This window comes from Vulpes vulpes, chromosome 6 (assembly GCF_048418805.1).
Source record: "Vulpes vulpes isolate BD-2025 chromosome 6, VulVul3, whole genome shotgun sequence".
Lineage (NCBI taxonomy): Eukaryota > Metazoa > Chordata > Mammalia > Carnivora > Canidae > Vulpes > Vulpes vulpes.
The window spans coordinates 88,834,751-88,850,816 of record NC_132785.1 but is presented as its reverse complement, the minus strand read 5'-3'; the positions used below and the strand labels follow the sequence as shown (position 1 = coordinate 88,850,816).

At 40.5% G+C, this 16,066-nt stretch overlaps 1 protein-coding gene across 4 annotated transcripts in view; it reads right to left on the bottom strand.

Moving 5' to 3' along the window:
• FRMD6 (FERM domain containing 6) overlaps window positions 1–14,834 on the bottom strand; it is a 314,363-nt gene extending 299,529 nt beyond the window's left edge. For 2 of the 4 annotated variants that reach the window (XM_072761554.1, XM_072761557.1), the window contains exons 1-2: window positions 14,659–14,834; window positions 7,958–8,072 (exon numbers count right to left, since the gene is read on the bottom strand). The gene's annotated coding sequence lies outside the window, so the exon portion shown is untranslated. The remainder of the gene's footprint in view (window positions 1–7,957; window positions 8,073–14,658) is intronic. The other 2 variants (XM_072761555.1, XM_072761558.1) reach the window with 2 other exon arrangements.
• Window positions 14,835–16,066: the final 1,232 nt, after the last annotated feature.

The window sequence follows — 16,066 nt, the reverse complement described above, 5'->3', positions numbered from 1 at the left end:
CCTCATCCAATAAGCAAAGACAGAGGAGAGGAGGAAATAAATGGTTCAAAATATGGATGGCTGACTGCTGCCCTTTCTGAAAAGACAGGTAGACTGCCCAGGAGGAGTTACAGGAATGGCAAGCTGGATAATAAATATGTGTTGAATGAACAAATGAAGAACCTATATCAGGTGTTTTGCCAGATGCTAAGCACATTGTATATGACACCTATAAAGTACTATGCCTTTTTCCAAAATTCACATTTACAGATGTGGAGAGAGATCCACAATATAATGTTGATTTTTAAAAATCTGATTGCATGGGACGACTGGGTGGCTCAGCAGTTGAGTGCCTGCCTTCGGCCCAGGGCATGATCGTGGAGTCCCAGGTACCAGTCCCACATCAGGCTCTCCGCATGGAGCCTGCTTCTCTCTCTGCCTATGTCTCTGTCTCTCTGTCTCTCTCTCGCTGTGTCTCTCATGAATAAATAAATAAAATCTTTAAAAAATAAATAAAATAAAAATCTGATTGCAGAACAAGATTATTCTGTTCTTTGAAAAATAAAGTATTTAAGAAGATGTGCTTTATGTATACAATGGAATATTACTCAGCCATTAGAAATGACAAATACCCACCATTTGCTTCAACGTGGATGGAACTGGAGGGTATTATGCTGAGTGAAGTAAGTCAATCAGAGAAGGACAAACATTATATTTCATTCATTTGGGGAATATAAATAATAGTGAAAGGGAATATAAGGGAAAGGAGAAGAAGTGTGTGGGAAATATCAGAAAGGGAGACAGAATATAAAGACTCCTAACTCTGGGAAACGAACTAGGGGTGGTGGAAGGGGAGGTGGGTGGGGGGTGGGGGTGAATGGGTGATCGGCACTGAGGGGGGCACTTGACGGGATGAGCACTGGGTGTTATTCTGTAAGTTGGCAAATTGAACACCAATAAAAAATAAATTTATTATAAAAAAAAGAAAAAGAAAAAGAAAAAGAAAGTATTTGCATGCATAAGGAAAAACATCTAACAAGATACATAAAATACAAACATGTTTAACCACCATATTCTCTGGATAGCAGGTTTGGGATAATTTTAATTCTTAAATCTTTCTGAAGTGTCTGTACATATCTAACATTGAGCTTATACTGGTACTTTTTTTTTCTTACAATCAGGATAATAAAGCTATTTTTATTACGGGATGGGGAGCCTTAAAATATGCCTAACTTTTGACCTAGTAAATCCATCGTAAATACCTTCTCCTAAGAGAATAATTGGGGCTATGCTTAAACATATTTTTATAAGAATATTTAAAGGGTTTTCCCTCCTTCTTTCTAAAAGGAGAAGCTATTTAACCTTTCAAAGCTCTAAGGTTTCTTTATAAATTTGGCTGAAAAAATGAGCCTTAACATTTCATTGACTGGTCTCAACAAAATTCAGCAAAACAAGTTAACCACTGGTTTTGAGACCAAATAACCTAAATATATAGGTAAGAATAGCAATTTTTCTCATGCCAATATCAGGAAGACATTTTTCTCCAGATATCAACTATTTATAAGCTTTTTTGTTATGAAAATTTGTTTCAGCAAAGAATTTGAAACTAATTTTTACAAAAGCATAAAAGACAGATAACAACTTAACAATGTGATTCTCCACTGGAACACTTAATACAAATTCTTCCTCCCTCCATCCCAAGATTTGTATCAGGAAGTCTGAGATGTGACCCATGATCAGCATTTTAACAAGCATGCCAGATGAATTTTATGGCAGTGGTTTTAAGATGACACTGTGAGAAATACTGCCTTAACATGCTGTCTCAAGCACAGACATTTACATTTTAACAAGGACCAAAACCTCAACTTAGAGGAATGAAGTTGATATCCATTTCTGGCAGCATAGTGGAGAAAAGTAAAATCCTGGTTAAAATGTTTTTTAGCATCTTTTTAAATTTGTTGATAAGCTGTCCAGAAAGCAAGACATTCTCTGAGGCCAAAAAACTCAATTTAAAGTAAGAAGCCAGAAGGAGAAGCAGAGCACTTAGGTTGGCCTTTCCCCTGAAGGATTTGCCAAACCCAGGTGAAAGTAAGCATTAGTGTTTATTCACAAAAGGCTTAGGGTGGAAGAGACAAAGTTCTCTACAGAAAACAGTAGGGATGCTAACAAGAGATCTCCACTGAAGCTGGGGTTCATTTAAGTAGACTAGGAAAAAAAATGCCCTCATCCCTGGATACTGTAAAGAAAAGTACCTCTCTCAAACTGTGGGGATGTTGGGAAACAGAAAAATTCCCCTTTGGATATTCTCAACCAGAAGCCAGAGTTTATGTGGCTTTATGCTATCTAGGGCATCCAAAACTTCTCAAGGGGAATATTGAGATTAAAGTGGTTTGGGGTTAGTAGTTGCCCAGGAGCCTGGCAGAAGCAAAGAGAAAATTCTCTCTGTTGGAAACCATTTTTGGGGCACCTGGCTAGCTCAGTTGGTAGAGCATGCAACCTTGATCTCGGGGTCATGAGTTCAAGCCCCACATTGAACATGGAGCCTACTTTAAAAAAAAAAGCCACATAGGAAACCATTTTTGACTCAGGTACAAAAAAACTGGCAATGACAGTTTTCAAAATATAAGCCCACATAAAAATTCCTCATATATATACAAATATAGAAGATGTCAATATCACACTACCCTACTGTATCAACAAATCCTGATGGCTTGATCTTTCACATATATGCATAATTTCACCGTTCCCATCTTCACCGTCCACCTCCAGTTCAAATTATCATCATCTGTCATTTATACTATATGTTTAGGCTCACAATTTTAGATATATATGAACAAAGAATTCTAAAGCATGATTTTAAGAACACTGATTTACAGTAGCATCAAAAATATAGAGCTACACATCTAAAAAATGTACAAGGCCTTCATAGAGAAAATTATAAAATGTTATTTCAAAGATACAAAATAAATGAATGTAAAGCTAAGAACACATTATGAATTGGTTAACTCAATACTGTAAAGATGCCATTATCTCAAAATCTATAAATATGATGCAGTACAAATCAAAATCTCAAAAGATTTACTTTTAACTTCCCCTTTTGTATGTATGTATGTGGGTAGGTATTTAACTAGACAAGCTGTGTTTATTTTTTTTTTATTTTTTTAAAGATCTTATTTATTTATTCATAGAGATGCAGAGAGAGAGAGAAGGAGAGAGAGGCAAAGACACAGGCAAAGGGAGAAGCAGGCTCCATGCAGAGAGCCTGACGTGGGACTCGATCCCCAGACTCCAGGATCACGCCCTGGGCTGCAGGCGCGCTAAACCGCTGCGCTACTGGGGCTGCCCAACAAGCTGTGTTTAAAATGCACATGGAAGCAAATGAACCAAAAGTTCAATGAGCCAATATGATTGAGGATCATCTTGGTAAAAATTGGACTGGAAGTAGAAGAATATGCCCAATCAGATGTCAAGATTTATTATATAGCTGTATCAATTAAAACACTGGAATAAGATTCAAGGATAAAACAGAACAGAGTGCACATGTTGTTTATGGCACAGAGGGATTATATAACAGAAAAGAAAGGGTGGACTTTTTTTAAAATGGTACTGGAGCATTTGGCTAGCCATAAGGAAAACCAATCAAATTGGATCTCTTCCTCACAACTTATGTGAAAATCAGTTCCAGGTGAATTAAAGAGACTTAAGTGAGAAAGATAATATTTTAAAATTTTTAGAAAAAAATAGAATATCTTTATGATCGTGAGATAGAAAGTTTTTAGAACATAGGCTGAAAAGCACAAGCCATGAAGAAAAGCCTTGGCAAATATCAACTATATTAAAATTAAGTACTTCTGTATATTGAAGGACACCAAAAAGAAAATAAAAATATAAATCATCAACCAGAAGAAATTATTTGCAACAAATACAATGGATAAAAATTTAATATTCAGATATATAAAGAAATCTTACAAATTAAAAAAGTCAAAGCTTGAACAAACATTACTACAGAGAAAATATACCAATAAACTTAGAAATATCAGCTCACTGGTAGTAAGCAAAATGAAAATTAAAACTACAGCAGTACTATTTCATATATACCAGAAAACCAAAAATTAAAAATTCTGAAAATAGCAAGTAACAGTGATGATTTTAATACCTATTCACCACCAGTGGACATTTAAGTGGTGCAACCACTTTGGAAAATAATTTGGCATTTTCTAATAAATTTGAAGATTTACAAGACCTATGATCCCACCTCTTTTCACCTAAGAATAAATCTGGAGGAAGTCTTGTACATATGCACCAGAAAATCCATACAAGAACATTCATAGCAGCACTGTTTTATAATAGCAAAAATCTAGGAACTATACAAATGGACATCGATTGTAGAATAAAATTCAAATTGTGGCATATTCATTCAATACAATTATAAGGGAGACAAACTATAGACACCCACAAGAATATAGATGAATTCCAAGATACAACATTGATTTTTTTTAAAGTTGCAGAATATAGTATGATTCCATTTATATGAAGCTCAAATATAGGTAAAACCAAACAATATGCATTACAGGGAAATAAATATAAAGGCAAAACCTTAAAGAAAAGCAAGGTGAGGATAAACATGAAAATCAGGAATATAATTTTCTCTGAAGAGTTAAGAGCCTGCAAAGGATTTGAAAGGTAACAATAAACTATTTTTCATAGATCAGATGCATAGTGTCATTATTTTATCTTATACATGTTTCATATACTATTTTATATCTTTCATTTTGCAATTACTTTATGCTGTGATATACTCTTCAAAAAAGTGAATTTCTATTAGGGTACTTCAAATTTCATAAGCAATTAGGAGAAAGATTTAAAAGGGATTCAGATGGGGGCCTGCAGGCCTTGGTCAGTTAAGCATCGGCATTGGGCTCAGGTCATGATCCCAGGATTCTGGGACCTAGCACCTCCCCCTACCCTGGTCTGGCTCCCTGATAAGCAGAAAAGTCTTTTTCTCCCTCTCCCTCTCTCCTCTGCCCTTTATTGCCACCTCCACCCTTACCCCAACCTGCACTACTGCTCTCTCGCACTCTCTCTCAAACAAACAAATAAAATTTTAAATAAATAAATGGGGATTCAGAGAACCTTCTTGTCCCCTCAACCTATGGCATGAGGAATGACTGCTTCGCCAGACATGTCTTTCTAAGGCACCTGGCTGGCTCAGCGGTTTAGCACCTGCCTTTGGCCCAGGGAGTGATCCTGGAGTCCCAGGATCGAGTCCCACATTGGGCTCCCTGCATGGAGCCTGTTTCTTTCCCTGCCTAGGTTTCTCTCTCTCTCTCTCTCTCTCTCTCTCTCATGAACAAATAAATAAAATCAAAAGAGAGAGAGAGAGGTCCTTCTGACTCCTGTTCTTTCACCTTTTTTAAAACCTGGAGCTCAAATATACTCTCCCCTTCTCCTACCACCATTTGCAGGCATTCTTTCCAAGGCTATACAGTCCATTTTACCTCAGCCTTTTCAAATGAAGACAATTTACCCATGTAAGTTTGCCAAACACAGATGAAACAGCCATCTAGTCTCAGCAGAATTTGCCCAGACTTCAACCGCTGAGTTTTCTGGTTACTCAAAGGCCTTCCTTTTGGCCCCATTCCTTGGCTCTCACCTTCTGCTCAGCAGAGTATGGGGTGACCTGGCTGGGCCACATGTTTCAGCCCCACCTTGGGCAGTCCCCCCCAAGGGCCTGCTTTCCAATATCCATTCTCAAGCCTCATGAGCCCAGTGATCTCCACGGACAGACACCCTTGTAAGGAGTAAGGCCAACCCAATCAGGCACCCACACCACCACCCCAAATACTGTGGGAAAGAAGTGAGAGGAGAGCAGCTGCTTCAAATTCACTCAAATATAGTGACTTCATATTAGTCTGACTCATGTACCTCTGCCAGTGTCCCCCGTTCCAGCCCTGTTGACATTAGCAAGTTGAATGCTACCACTGGAAGTTCCAAACAACGGAAAAACTCTCCAGAGAAATTGATGACTGTTTTACTTTTGGCGTGAGCTTGGGGTAGGATGGGCATTCCAGAGAACCCGTGCAAGACACCACCTGATCTGATCCTCTTACTCTCAGAGTTCAAGATGTTCCTCACAGAGGGACCTTGCATTTTACAGACTACTGCCTAAGGAACTTGTTGCTACAACAAAAACTCCCAAACCATGGAAACTGTTTGTAGCGGCCAAACCCAAAGCTCAACTATATACAAAGCCTAAAAATCAAGTTGCCTTAATCTTGCATTTTTGGCTCATTTTGCCTGGCCACATCCTCAAACCAAATGGGTTGAGTTACTAGATGAAAAATAAATTTCATCCGTGGGAACTGTTGCTATTGTCACAGAAAACAAGGGGAAGGTGTTTTCCTGCCATGTCTTAGAGGAGGTGAAGTCACTGTTTTAGGATAAAGGATAAGACTTGCATTCCTGCCATAAGTAGAAGAATGAAGTTGGTGGCTTAATTAAACTCCCTGTTAAAAGGTCTCTTATTATTTTATTTTCTTTTTAAAGATTTTATTTATTTATTCATGAGAAACACAGAGAGAAAGAAGCAGAGACATTGGCAGAGGAAAAAGCAGGCTTCATGCAGGGAGCCCAATGTGGGACTCAATCCCAGGATTCTAGGATCACACCCTGAGCTGAAGGCAGACACTTAACCATTGAGCCACCCAGGCATCCTGGTCTCTCACTATTTTCAATTGTCTTTTAAAACATCAAGTCTAGGAAAACCTTTCTAAAGAACAATTTGAAAATGTGTATTTAAAGTCTTTAAGATGAATGTCATTTTACTCAGTAGTTCCAATTCTGGAAATAATTAGGAAAGTGCCCCAAAGAATTATCTTTATGGAAAGTTAATGCTGCATCACTTTTAACAGTGAGGGGCAATAAAAACAAAAACAAAAAAACAACCTTCAGATGCCCAACACAGGAAGTTGGTTAAATAAATTACTGTATAGTACAAGTGTTCTTGAAAATCGAAATAGCCCCTAGATTAACCGTAACTCTCTGTTCTTTACATAATCTTATTGTCTAATGCCCCAGTATGCTGAGTGCTGGGTACTCTCAGCTAACAGGCTCTCTGTAGTTAACCCACACACACTCCCACTAGGTGAGTCCTATGCTCAGCAGGAATCCATTCTGTTTGTTCCCAAACCTGTTTATGCTAATTGTTTTTATGGTAAGTATGTAATTTAATTAAATAAAATGTGCTCCAATGAAATGGCAGAGAGATTTCTATTTCTCCAAACACTGGATTGAATGTTTTTAAAAGGCTGGATAAAATGAGCTGCCAAGAAAAAAAAAAAAATAACCAAAATACTGTTGCATTGGGTGCTAGTGGACAACTGTAAAATATTAAGGGAGGGATTATAATGATGCCAATGGCTTTCTTTCTGGGTTAGTAAATATATTTTAACCTAAAATTCAGGGCTTGGGATATGTTTTAAGTTAAAAGGTTTAAGTTGCTCTGGTCAGGTTGGACTAGAGAGATTCCACTGGACATCCATATGGCAGAGTACTAATCAGCTATTACAAATGAGTACATAGAAGAGTAGGTGATAAAATAGAAATATGTTTGTGGTACATTTATTAATAGGTACAGCAAAAAAGTAATAGAAGAATATATAATATATGATCCTGATTTTGTTTGAAAGTATACATTTATACAAAAGAAAAGCCCTAACAGGACATATTCTAAAATATTACCAGTGGAGGGCACTTGGGTGGCTCAGTTGGTTAAGTGGCTGCCTTCAGCTCATGTCATGATCTCAGGGTCCTGGGATCAAGTTTCTCCCTCTCCCCTCTCCCTCTGCTACTCCCCCCCCCCCCCCCCCCCCGCTCATGCTCTCTCTCACTCACTCTCAAATAAATAAATAAATAAATAAATAAATAAATAAATAAAGTCTTTAGGAAATAAAATAAATAAAAAAAAATAAAATGTTACCAGTGATCCTCTCTGGGTGACCACTCTGGGAAGCTGTGGCTGGCTCTGGAATATCATGTAGCCAGTATTCAGCAGTCCACAGGGAGATGGAGGAAGGTGAACAAAACAGAGAAGCCTGACAAGACAAAAGATGGAAAGGGATTCCTAGCAGCTTTCTGCTTCCATTTCATTGTTGCAATTGGTTCCAGGATTTTTCTGAGGCCTGAGAACATTCCTGACTGAGGTTCTCTAAGATACCCATACTACTAATTCTTCATTTTTGTTTAAGCTAGGCTCCTAGGCTTGGTTTCTGTCACAACACCAAAGAAGTTAATTAATACAAACAGCTAATAAATAGATTCCTTTTTAAAAAACAAGTGTACAACCTCACCTAAAATTTGGGTTATCTTGGTGTCCGTGTGCTAGCAAACATCTCTGAGAGTTCTTTAATGACACTGTAGCACTGGAGCACCGTTAGGAATAATTGGAAAGGTCTGTTTCCCTCTTAAGTGTTCATCTTGAATGTGACCAGAAGAACCTAAAAAAGTGTGAGAGCCCATCTCAGGGTCTGGAAGAGCCACCAAGGATGCCCCCAGCAAGCTGAGATCGGGGCCTAAGGCTTGTCAAGACTGGACAAAAACACTGACCAAAGCCATGGGTCCTTGTTGGGCACCAATAGTTCATTCTCATTACATGGCACAGGCATTCTATCCTGTGCCTATGGATGGAGCTCTCTGTAGTCAGTCATGGCTGGACTTAACTGACCCATCTGAACCTCTCTATGGACATCATAGGCCCATAGAAGTCAATATTTTCCTTGAAAGTTGCCCTTGGGGCTGGGCTCCTCCATCAGAATGAACAGGAGAGCTTGTTAAATGCTGATTCCTAGACCTCACTCCAGGCCCACTAAATCAACTCTTTGGGGAGGGGACTTGAGAAGCTGTATTTTTATAAACTCCTCACAGGAGTCTGGTGTACACTAGTGTCTGAGAACCACTGTGCAACCCATGAACATTGCCTCATCTCTCAGGTATTCTCTAAGTCATTGAACTGAGTTCTGCTCTTGGTTCTGACTTTGATTTGGTCTGTGATCTTAAGCAGAACAATCAACCTCCTTGGACTTCAGTTTCCTCATCTATAACCTAGTTGGGGTTGGAGAACAGATCATTTAAGGTCCCTCTGGTGTGAGATACTTCAATTTCTATGTTGTGAGTGATGTTTTTTTTTAAGATTATATTTATTCATTCATGAGAGAGAGAGAGAGAGAGAGAGAGAGAGAGAGGTAGAGACACAGGCAGAGGGAGAAGCAGGCTCCATTCAGGGAGCCTGATGTGGGATTCAATCTCAGGTCTCCAGGATCACACCCTGGGCCAAAGGTGGCGCTAAACCACTGAGCCACCGGGGCTGCCCAATCTTTTTTTATTTGCAATGTGCCTAAAGCCATTTCAGACTTACAAAGGGCCTTAATTTTTGACTGATTGCTAAATAGCATGTAGGAATATATGTAGTGCATAGCAAACTGAAAAACAAAGAGTTAACCACATATATACAGAATTTCAGAGCTTCTGTTCTTTGTACTAAAATGGCAGGTTATGGGCTGCCTGGGTGGCTCAGTGGTTGGCTCAGGGCGTGATCCCAGGGTTTCAGGATTGAGTCCTGCATCAGGCTCCCTGAATGGAACCTGCTTCTCCTTCTCCCTCTGCCTATGTCTCTGCCTCTCTCTGTGTGTCTCTCATGAATAAATAAACAAAATGCTTTAAATATAAAATAATAAGATAAAATAAAAATAAAATGGCATGTTCCTTCTGATTCAGCATAAGCCCTTAAATCATTAGGAGAAGAAGAGACTTGGCAATTTTCTACCAGGAGATATGAGGAGAGATGTAAGAATGACATTAAGGCTTTTCACTCGGGTTCTAGAAAACTACTTCCAAGGTGAGCCACCAATTAGGACCAAGGGAGTGTGTGTGGGGTGGAAGGATTCTATGATTTATTCTTCAAGTATTATGATTCCAGTCCAACTTCAACATTGTAAAGGGAAAAAATTGATACCCAGAGAAGCAAATGACTGATCGAAGGTCAGCCCTCAAGCTGGAAGTAGAGCACTAGTGCCAGAACTCTGTCTTCCTGACTCCTTGTCCAAAGACCTTCCTATCATACCACCAGCGGCCTAGTTCTGGGGCTACCACACTTTCTCTAGGGACTCATGGCCTTTCAGCATCAGAGAGGTACCACTTTCAAAACTGTTGTTCCCCAGGGTAAACAATATCCAAATAGGAGGGGGCATGTTCATATGTTTCCTTCCTGTGGATGTAGAGAAGAATTTGTAGCATTCCCCACTCTAGGTCATCTTCCAAGCCACTGAGGCAACTATATGGGGAAAAGGCTTGTTACTTTAACCCCATCCAGTTATCTCTATCCACCTACAATTGTCTTTACAGAATGACCTGGGACTTCGAATCTGCTGCAAAATACCAATTATGGCTAATCAGAGCTGTAGCCCACCTGGGTGCATAGACCTTGCACATGGGCCCACAGAGCTGTGCAGCAGGGGTGATGCCCCCTACCTGCCCTCCTGATAGGAGTTAAACATTGTCCCTGATTGATTGATTCTCTGCTTCTAGGCTCCTGCAATCTCCCTCTGGAGCTCTGTGTGTCGTGAAAAGGACAACTTTCCAGTCACTTGTACAAGACTGAGCTCATCTTTCCTTCCTCAAGCTTGCCCAGTGTCTGTGTATCTTAATTCTATTAAAGGTGCCTTACTCTTCCTTTCAGAGAAATTTGAGACTATAGAGACAGCTTTAAGGGTCTCCTCTCCCTCCAAGCCAGCATCAGGAGCAGCAAGAGTAATGACAGTGGTGATAACAACCCTCCTTAGTGGCTCTCAGGAAGGTCTGCTGTATGCACACACGGTGCCAGGGGCCTTATGTACATTACCTCCCAACCACACCTTGAGGCAGGATTATGAACTCCATTTTTACTTCAGAGAAGGTAAAGAAGTTGCCCAAGGACCCATAACTAGAGACTGAGGATGCCAGTACCAAACCCAGGTGGGTCTCAAAAGCCCCAGTTTCCCACCCTGCTGCCATGCCTCCTGCTCTTCCTACATCTGTCCCCACAATCCATCCCTACCTTGTCCCAGACCACTGCGACACTTTTTCAAATCTGTCCCAACTCCCAGTTTTTCTGTGTTTCAGTCTACTTTTAAAGTGCCAGCTAGAGGTATCTCTTTTAAAAACTGCTTTTAGGATGCCTGGATGGCTTAGCGGTTGACTACCTGCCTTTGGCTCAGGGCATGATCCTGGGGTCCAAGGATCCAGTCTTACATCAGGCTCCCTGCAGGGAGCCTGCTTCTCCCTCTGCCTGTGTCTCTGCCTCTTTCTCTCTCTCTCTCTCTCTCTGTGTCTCTCATGAATAAAAAATAATTTTTTTAAAAAAAGAAAGAATTGCTAATTCAACAGAGCAACATTCTCTGAACTTTGAAGCATAAAAAGAAAAAACAAATTCAATTTTATCTTATTCCCCAGTATTTTGCCTTATGCAATAAAACCTCTCAATTCTACCTAAATTGATTCAGTGATTTCACCAATTTTGACAAGAGCTGGGCTAAAGTTTATTCTGAGAGAATCAATCAATATAAGTAGAATTAGAATAACAATTCTAAGAAAACAGTTCTCTTAGGTAGATAAACAATTCCAGACCACCTAGTTAGGTATTGATAACTTGACTGGATTAGAAGCACATGAGGGGTAGGGGAGTCGGGGGTACTGTTAAGGCTATCATGATAGCATTATTTCAAATTGTTCATCAGGATCAATTCAAGGAGAACTAGCACTTTACAGTCCAACTCTGGTAACTGCAGGAACTCAAAAATAATAAAGTCGTATTTTGGAAACAATATTCTAATGATCAGATATATTTCTAACTCAGATTAGTATCTCAATTTTTAATCTAGATTAGTGAGATGTCACTAGACATAGATATACCTATACTGATTTAGTACACTCAGATGGTGGATAATGTCTACTACAGAGGAAAGTAGTAAATTTAACATTTATTGAGCAGTTACTATTTTCAAGTAAATGTGAATGATGAAAGACTAAATAATTTGTCAGAGCAGCAGCCCTACACAGTTTGGGAAATGCACAAAGATAGACTGATGTTAATACAAAACAGAAGGAAGCTTCACAGTAATGTGTGTGGAAGGTGGAAGAGGGAGCGGTTCATTCTGACTCAGGGAATGAAGGAAGGGGTAAGGTTTCCAAGAGCAGAGCTGGGGCCCAGGCATCAGTAGACAAAAGCACATGAGCAAGGGCAGACACATAGGAAAAGGGCTTGCCCAGGGAGCAATGAGCAGTTTGCAGTGAGTCCAGGGTGTGCCTCTTTGGGGTGGGGACAGGGAAATGTGTGGGAAACAGAACCTGAGAATGGGCTATGGCCAGGATGTGAGAAACTTAGTGACCAGATCCAGGAGCTGGGGTTTTATTCAATAAGTACTGGGGGTCCACTGATATTTTAAGCCAAGAAGTGAGCAGACCTAGGTTTGGGCCATTCTTTTATGCAGCAGTGGGTAGGACAGTTTAGGGTCAGGAAAATCTAGAGACCAGTGAGAACGTTCTGGGGTCCGTTGTCCCCAGTTGGGAACTTTCTTTCCAACCTTCCAGTTTACTTGATGTCTTCACAGAGAATTATTAGTATATCAGATGTGACTTTTTGAATCTAGAAAAGTATAAGCTAGGCTTATCATTATTTCTTTGTTCTGAAAGACTGATTTTCAGAGATTTTTTTAGTGTCCTTTTTTCATAATCTAAGAATCTCTAGTGAGTAGTTAAATATTCAAAAAAGATATAAAATTTGCTCAGTTTATAAGTATTGGCCATTTTAAATGACATTGTTTCGGATACTAATGTGTCTTTGATATGTAAACGAGAGAATATTCTTTGAGAAACTATTTTTTAATAATAAATTTATTTTTTATTGGTGTTCAATTTGCCAACATACGGAATAACACCCAGTGCTCATCCCGTCAAGTGCCCCTCTCAGTGCCTGCCACCCAGTCACCTCCACCCCCCGCCCTCCTCCCCTTCCACCACCCCTAGCTCATTTCCCAGAGTTAGGAGTCTTCCATGTTCTGTCTCCCTTTCTGATATATCCCACTTATTTTTTTTTCTCCTCCTTTCCCCTTTAGAGAAACTGTCTATTAATGCATATCCAGGATTCTTCAGTAAGTTGCCAAGAATAGAACTAGGAATAGAACTAAAGAACATTAGTTCTGCCTTATACAGACCATGACTCCTATCTTCTCACTGAAATAAACAGCCACTTACACTGGTGTTCATGGGAGGGGATGATGGGTGGAGAAGCACAGTTAGATCAATTGTTCTTCTTATCTCAGGATGGCCCCGATAATTTAATTTTTTTTTTTTTATTTATGATAGTAACAGAGAGAGAGAGAGAGAGAGGCAGAGACATAGGCAGAGGGAGAAGCAGGCTCCATGCACCGGGAGCCTGATGTGGGATTCAATCCCGGGTCTCCAGGATCGCGCCCTGGGCCAAAGGCAAGCGCCAAACCACTGCGCCACCCAGGGATCCCGGCCCCGATAATTTAAACATAAGTACCAACATCTCCATGTCATAAGCAAGGAAACAGACCAAATATTTTAAATTATTAGGTTCAAGATATGCACCTAATCAGTTCTAAAGCTGAGAGAAAATCCTCATCTTAAGAATTCTTGTTATATGTCTCCATGTATGTATATATATATATATACAACTTTTTCCTAGGGTCATTTTCCCCTTTTTTATCCTAGGAAAAAACTCCGTTGCTCAATTGCTTACAAACTTTCTCCCAGGATGTCACACTTTTAAATATATCAAACATAGCCAATTTACTAGCAAAGCAAGTTACAAAATACAACACGCTTATGCCCTTACTTTTGACAAAAAGCAAGAGATTACTATGCAAAAGTTGTTCTTTTCTGCCTACAAATCATCACTGCATACAACACAGACTTTGCAAGTATCTCAAAATTTCTGAAAACTTTACCTCTCTTGTCTCAAGCTCTAGGTCTGAACCTACCTACAGTATTGTGGGGTTGTGGGAAAGCATCTGACCTAACTTGTTAATCTTAATACTTGTCTCCCCACCTATGGCAAAAGCCACAGATACCCTTAAAAAGAGGGCCTATAGCTGTGCTCTGTGATGTGGGAACTCTCTCCAGGATGTTGTACCCCATCTTTTGCTTGAAACTCTTTATTTTTGCTTAGTTTCCTTCCTGATGTCATACTCCTAGAACAAACCAAATCTTTTGGGTTTACAGCTCATTGGGCAGCCTATCTGTGTTCTAGCCTTCTGTTGCAGATAAGATATAATCTCTCAGATCCTACTCAGCTCCTCACTGACTAATCCAAGGGTCAGCTCTTCCCCAGTCCAGCACCTTCTAGAAGGGTGATTTCGAACAGTCGCAGCAAAGGATAAATCCTCCTGGTTCTACACAATGATGTGGCTTAACACTTAGTCTTAACTACAGGAACATATAATAGCCACTTCAGCACAACTATAACTGGAAAACTGAATTTGCATATAAAAAAGGAGGTTGTTGGCACTGATTAGTAAGACCCTTGTAGCTTGCCAAGTTACATATTAGTGTCCAACTTGTCACACAGGCTGGCTGACTAACTTGGCCTACAGATTCCCCAAATGCAAGATTCTCATGACTCACCTGAACTTTTAAAATTCAGAAAGCTGGACCATCTACCTGGAAAGTTTTCTGATGAGCAGGATGTGGATTTGTGAGCCTTAGCGCTGCCTTTGCCCCTGGATGTGTCTGCATACTGAACGCAGAGACAGAACTCAGCGCAGATGGCGGTTCCTGAATCATTAACTTCAGGCAGCTGTGATCAGCAGCCACCGGGCTCCCTGGCAACACATGCACCGCAAGCCCACGGATTATAACGATAAATAGTACAAGACCTCTCACAGGTTGTAGGCCACGGAACACATGTTTAACTTCTTCAGGAAAGAAAAAAAAAAGAAAGAGAAATTTGACAAACACCTCATTTCCTGCTATATAACCAGATGGTTATGAGTCATGTAAAAATCCCTTCCACCTCCATGAACAAATATTGCATGTTATTTACAAATTAATAGTACACTGATGACTGTGTGAATGTGTAAGAAATGTCTTGGCCGTGGAATACAGTTCTCAAGTATATGGAAAAATATATAACATTAAAACCTTTATCTTCCCAGGTGTTCTGAATAATGTTTATTAAATAGTTGTTGATGACTGTGGGTATTTAAGTGTGAGACACATCGTTGCTCTGGAGGAAGGATGGTCCATGAAAGCAGGAGCTGAATTTCTTCACTGTGGTTTCACCCTCTTATTTAAAAATGATAAACATTTTTGCTGTGGCTTTGAAAAGAGAAGATGAATGCTTTTTTGAAAGTGAGAATGAGAAAGGAAGAAAGGGAGGGGTGTGGGAGGGAGAGAAGCAAAGAACTGGATGATTCTTGGCTAGCCAAGGTGCCTGAGAGCTATGAACAGAGCTAGGAAATGCCGGAGCTTTCTGCACCACATCTGCCTCTCCCCGGAGCAGAGAGCAGGCCCTGGGGCTCCCAGGCTCTGAGGGGAAGCGTCACCCTTCGGCACAATCTGGCACAGAGCGCTTCTGGCGTTGTCCTCTTTGGCCTCCTGACAAGAATGTTCGCTCACAGATCCTCAGTTATCCTAAGTCCATCTGGTGTGTTTGGAGGATCAAAAACAAATGTGGGAGCCTCCCCTCCTCCTGCGGCCACCCTCTCTCTCAGGCTCTGACCTGCTTTTGTGAGTACTCGGGGTGAAGCCCAGACTTGCCACAAGGAGGGTGCTCCGGAAGGGAGACAGCAAGCGCACGGCACAGCGAGTGGCACCTCTGCCCCCTCAGCCCGCCCCAGGGGCAGAATGAATCAGCCGCCGGGTCCCGACAAACAGCGCCCGGGACACTGCTGGGCCTCTCAGATCCTTCAGCTTGGCCAATAGCCATGCACTGCTCGGTTGTTTCTCATTGGAGACGGAGCTCTAAGGGGATGAAGAAATGATTTTACAGAAGGAAGAGGCTCCGCAAGGTCAGGCCACTCGTGTTGCTCAC